The sequence below is a fragment of the Gopherus flavomarginatus genome, chromosome 10 (assembly GCF_025201925.1).
Source record: "Gopherus flavomarginatus isolate rGopFla2 chromosome 10, rGopFla2.mat.asm, whole genome shotgun sequence".
NCBI classification, from domain to species: Eukaryota; Metazoa; Chordata; order Testudines; family Testudinidae; genus Gopherus; species Gopherus flavomarginatus.
Window position 1 is genome coordinate 23,316,794 of NC_066626.1, and position 6,157 is coordinate 23,322,950.

At 43.9% G+C, this 6,157-nt stretch overlaps 1 protein-coding gene across 1 annotated transcript in view; it reads right to left on the reverse strand.

The window, feature by feature from the left end:
• The window catches only part of NIF3L1 (NGG1 interacting factor 3 like 1), a 34,024-nt gene extending 32,309 nt beyond the window's left edge, over positions 1–1,715 (reverse strand). Inside the window, exon 1 of the mRNA XM_050916656.1 lies at positions 1,610–1,715. The gene's annotated coding sequence lies outside the window, so the exon portion shown is untranslated. The remainder of the gene's footprint in view (positions 1–1,609) is intronic.
• Between the last annotated feature and the right edge of the window lie 4,442 nt (positions 1,716–6,157).

The window sequence follows — 6,157 nt, forward strand, 5'->3', positions numbered from 1 at the left end:
ACAAACAAGTTTGTTTACATTTACAGGAGAGAATGCTGCCCTCTTATTATTTACAGTGTCACCAGAAAGTGAGAATAGACATTTGCATGTTCTCACTTTTAGGTGACATTGTAAACAAGAAGCAGGCAACATTATTTCCTGCAAATGTAAACACATTAGTAAGTTCAACTTTCATGATAAAGAGATTGCACTACGGTATTTGTATTAGGTGAATTGAAAATACAATGTCTTTTGTGGTTTTTTTTACAGTGCAAATACTTATAATAAAAATAAATATAAAGTGAGCACTGCACACTTTATATTCTGTGTTGTAAATGAATTCAATGTTTAAAAAGTAGAATCATCAAAATATTTAAATATATGGTATTCTATTATTGTTTAACAGTGTGATTAATCGCAATTAATTTATTTAATCACACGATTCATTTACTTGCTTGACAGCCTTAGTTAAAATATTTGACCAAAATGTCATATTGCTATTCTTCTGAAGCTTTCCCATTAAATCCTAACCTACTGTAACAATTCTTTGAAAAACTGGTACATTATGTACCTTTCTTCTAGGTGGAAGCACTCTCAGAGAGCTTTTTTCCTTCTGGTTAAAGGTTCTGCACAGAGAAGCCCTGCCTTTCATTTCTCCTGCTATGTTGAAGTCTGCTAACTTCTCCAATCTATCTAACAGGAAGATCATAAATAACTGCTCCTCCCTCCACTATTACCGCTGAAAATTGAAATAACTACTTCAATTGTTAGATGAATACATGCAAGTAACATTTGTTCAATAGAAAAATGTATAAGTAGTTTAGCCGACAATTCACAGCCAGTCCAAAAATCAGATTTTAGTCTTGTAATAGGAAAGTGTGGCCTCTTTTGCATCACCTGGGTCTGTCCTTAACTAATATATAATAAATCTATGACATCCATTGCAACTGTGTACCAAAGAATGCATGTCTAGTAGCGGGGCATACCAAGAACTTGCTTTCCATCTAAAGTGCAGTTACAGCAGTCTCTCTCCTCCTGCACAGCCCTTAATACATCTAGCACAATACTGGTAGTACTGAACATGACAGTGTGATTTTTCTAGTGTACAATCCAGACTAATGAGTCACTGTCACCCCAGCCCTTTACAATGCCTCACTGCTGTAGGCTCCAGCCTGGAGTGCTCACTAACAGCCTCCAGTATGCAAGTCACTCCCAGCTATGTCAATGTGCATGCTGCAGCCAGCCAGCCATAACTTGGCTCTTACCAGCCGTGGCTATACTGCAGGGTAACCCCAACACGCTCCAAGTCTTAGAGTCTTCCCCTCTCCCAGAAATGTATGTCCTATATTGTCCACGCTTCTCCTGGACAATGCAAGTTTATAAAAAGTCCATTATTTGCTTTTAACAGCACTAATATGCACATAACTTGCCATCCCAAATGGAGTTTCCCAGACACTTCAGTTTACACACACTGGATTAGATAAAACAAATGTATTAACTACACAGAGAGATTTTAAGTGAGTACAAGTAATGAGGCATAAAAGTCAGAAATGGCTACAAAGAAATAAAGTTAAAATGCCACTGGTGCCTACCTGAACACACTATATCCGATTAAAGCAAAATTTCTCACCACATGTTTTCAGCAGTCTTACTGATCAAACTTCTTAGGTCAGGACTCCTTCTCCAGTCCAGTGTCACTTCCTTTATTCCTTTGGGTGCTGTGAATTGATGGGCAGAGAGAGAGGGGGGGATATCTTAGGGTGTTTGTCTTTCCTTTTTAGAGTGTCAGTCCCCCTCTTGAAAAACATTTCCAGCTGAGATTAAGGAGACAAAGAATATAGGGCAGAATGTTCATTGCTACTTTTTCCTCACCTGTTTGAGTGCCCTTTGTTTCCCTTCCTGTTTGATGACTCTGTTTACTGCTTAAATGCAAATTAAACAGAGCACACATTCCTGTGTTTGAGACAGACCTGTTTGCCAACCTCAGTTTGGAACATGAATTAATAACACATTACAGTGGAATCTCATGACTTCACATGCAGTGTTGCCACACATTTTGTCAGGATGATAATGACCAGGAAATGATTCTGTACAAGGTATGCTTTGTGCAAAAATTATTACAATAGGATGTGGTGTGTGGACACAGGTACATTCTGTCACAGGTAGTATAAATGTTCATGTCTCTGCACAGCTACTGTTTAAGAATATTAGATGATCATGCATTCTCTAACTTCCTTTTCCTCCTGTTACTCCACAAGTAATAGGGGCAGAGGGAAGATGGGCCTAGTAGAAAGCAGTGTGTTGTGGGATAAGAGCTACAGTGACCTAGGGCAATGCAATGACGATGAGAGAAAGGAACCTTCTGACAAGTGAAGCCCAGGAGCCTCCATTTGTAAAGAGTGCAGCCTTAAAATGCTTTTGTGCCCCTTCTCTTTCCCCTCGTAAGCCCTTGCTTGAAAGTGAAATAAACTTGCTGATACTATGCTCAGTTCCTACTTGCCAGAATCCCAAAAAGAATCTCACTTAATTTGGTATGCTTCAGTCTTTGCTCAGGTGGGACCCAGCCCTGAGCCAGATGTATTGGTGAATGTCCTGTAATACTTGTAATAACAAGCAACTAACTGTCCTAATGCTCCATAAAAGTCAGTCTTGCTGATCTAGGGTAGGTATCACTATGAATGCGCTGCACCTCCAATGACCCCTGCCTGTGGGACTAAGGTACTTTTTTCTTAATGCAACCTTATTATCCTAAAGTCATCAAAAAGAGAGGGAAAGAAATGATGACCAGTATAAGAAAAACAATAGATTGCTTGTCCCAAGAGGCCATATACAAACAAATTACTAAGGAGCTCATATCGTAAAGGTCCAAACAGCTGTTTTTCATCTCCCTTCTGACTTACTGCTTTCCACCTCAGTGTCTTGTCACTTACACTGAATACACTTCCCATGCAAATCCCCATCAAATACAGATGACCTGTTTGGATCATGCACTGTTCTACTTTCGAAGGGGAAGATGATGATGATTTTATGTGATTCTTTGAGTTTTATGTAAAATCTGCTCTGATGCCTCTTTCCATTGTGGAAATTAGTTTTAGGATTAATTAATGTTTGTGGAGTGCTTTGAATATGAAGAGAGTATTCACAAATGGTTAATTTGGGAAATTGGAATTCAAGAGATTTCTGAGTTTTATTCCCAGCCCTGTGACAGACTTACTCTGTAACCTTAGGTAGATCACTCAATTCCCATGCATCTGTATCCCTCTCAGTAAAATGGGGATAATACAGGTTGGATTGTAAAGCATTGAGACCCATAAATCAAATGGATTCCCTATGTATCAAAGTATTATTATTTTGTCCCTAAGAACAGACAATACATTTGATGTGTGAGAAAGTATAAGAGGCTTAAAACCAGCCAGTTTGCAGGTTGGAAAGAAGGTAGTGTGGTTAATCATGTTTAGATACTCATGCTGCTTTAGAGCTGCTTTTCAGTGCTGAATCTCAATAGGAGTGCAGGCTGATAGGAATTTCTAATGGAGGTTTACTTTGACGTGGTCAGTCTCACATGTAAGGGGTTAGCAATAACAGTTAGAATTTAGACTGTTTCAAAACACCAGAAAAAGTAGGGGTGTAACTGACCTTAAATTATTTGTTTATATAGACGAATTAATTAAAATCATTATCCCAAATGGAAAAGGTGAAAGATTCAGCATTTCAGTCCTCTCATTTGACAGTACAGGAAAGCTGCTTACATATCTTATCTTTGAGGAATTCTATTTAAATATTCCAACACAGGGTGCAGCAGTGGAGTTGGTATAAATTCCTGCAATAAAACATAATGGACCAAATTCAGCCCTGATTCAACAGAGCTGCACCCACTTAAATTCAATACAGTTTACACCAAGGTTGAATTGGGCGCACTGTCAATTAACCAAGTCCATCTGCAAATTAATGCTTTCATGCTAATGGAAATAACAAATCCCTAGTTGCACTAGATAGTAAAGCTATATTTATCTACAGAAGAAAAACAGTTTCTTGGGTCAAACTTGTGAGATGGGGAAGCTGTACAGTGAAATTGTGTTGTGCCTGTCCTATGGTGGCTGCTTTCTCACTTCCTGGAGCTTCTGATTCTGCTTATTAGCTTATTGATGTTGCCATATATTCCTCATTCCTTTTCACAGCTCAAAGCCTGAGTTATATTTGCTCTGCATTGCTTGTATCTAGGGTTGCCAGGCATCCAGTTTTTGACTGGAACGCCTAGTCAAAAAGGGACCCTGGCGGCTCCCATCAGCTCCACCAACTGGTCTGTTAAAAGTCCAGTTGATGGCGCAGCAGAGGCCCAGGGCTAAGACAGGCTCCCTACCTGCCCTGGCTCCGTGCTGCTCTTGGAAGCGGCTTCCAGGTCCCTGCGGTCCCTAGGCGCTGGGTTGGCCAGGGACTGGGAGGCTCCACACACTGCACCCACCCTGAATACCAGCTCTGCAGCTCCCACTGATTGGGAACTGTGACCAATGGGAGCTGTGGGGGGTGGTGTCTGCGGGTGCAAAGGCAGCGCACACCATGCAGAGCCGCCTGGCTGCCCATGTGCCTAGAGGCTGCAGGGACCTGGCGGCCGCTTCCTCAGAGCCGCAGTAAGCATCGCTGGGACCCTGCACCCAACTCCCTATCACAGGTCAGAGCCCCCTCCCGCACTGCAAATCCCTCATCCCTCTGGCTCAGCCCAGAGTCCCCTCCTGTACCCCAAACTCCTCATCCCCAGTCTCACCCCCAGCTGGAGACCTCACCCCCCCACACACACCCTGCCAAAGCCCAGAGTCCTCTCTCACACCCCAAACCCTCATCCCTGGCCTTACCCCAGAGCCCACACCCCCAGCCCAGAGCCCATACCACCTCCCACACCTCAACTCCCTGCACCAGCCCACTGAAAGTGAGTGAGGGTGAGGAAGAGTGAGGGATAGAAGGAGGGGGATGGAGGGAGTGGTGGGCGTGTCCTTCTGAGAAGGGGCAGGGCTTGTGTGGGCCTCAGAGATGGGGTAGGGCAGGGATGTTCAGTTTTGTGTGATTAAAAAGTTGGCGAATGGCAACCCTACTTGTATCTTCTACCTCTGTCCCTAGTAACCAATGGCAACAGCAGAAGCAGATGAAAGCAACTGATTGCATGTTTGCCTGCCACACTGCCAGCAGGACAGAAGGATGAAAATTTTCATAGGGTGCCAGACACTATTAACATGAGTAGTGCAATGCATCATGGCTACCCAGAGCTACAGTAAAACGAAAGACATATAATGTTCAAATCCAGTATCACAAGCATCATTTCAAAACAAGACATAAGTCACATATTTATCCTCAAAAGGACATTGTTTGCAGTGTTGGTACAACAACACTGAATTGCTGCTGTATCTTTTCAAACTGTTGCAACGGTGATGTAGACACGTTGGTCCTAGGATATTAGAAAGACAAGGTGGGTGAGATAATATCTTTTATTGGACCAACTTCTCTTGGTGAGAGAGACAAGCTACACAAAGCTCTTCTTCTGGGAAAGGTTTTCAGAGTATGTCTACACCACAGTAAAAGGCCCCTAGCACCTAGTTACTTGCGGTTACGGGGGTTGGGCCACTGGGCTAAAAACAGCAGTGTAGGTATTCAGGATTGGCCTGCTGCCAGGATCTGAGACACTATTATTCCCTTCCAGAGGAGTCCAGAGTAGCTGGAGTCCAGCCTGAGCAGATACACTGCAATTTTATAGCCCCTCAACCCAAAATCAGCTGACCTGGCCAGCCAGTTGTGTAGCCATGCCCAGGGTGACAACTAACTACAAGGTGGGACAGAGTGTTTACCGTAAGTACTTCACAGGTAAGACGTTCATCCCCTGCTAACTCCTCGGCAGGGGCGCTCAGGAGGGATTGAACGCCATTACCCCGGCCGGCCCGGTAGCCCCTGCCCCCTCTCTGGCAGCGTTCCTCGGAAGCACTGGCAGAGAAAAACATAGGCCATGTGGCACGGCAACCATAGAAACCGAGACCATCTCCCTCCACCACCAACACACCCTGACGTCACTGAGCGCACCACGCAAGCACAATCAGTCACGAGGACGCGCTTTTCTCCAGGATTTGCGGCTGGGCGCGCGCGCCCCTCTCCCTCCCGCCCCGCAGAGCAGGCGAAAGGGCCCGCGCATGCGCAC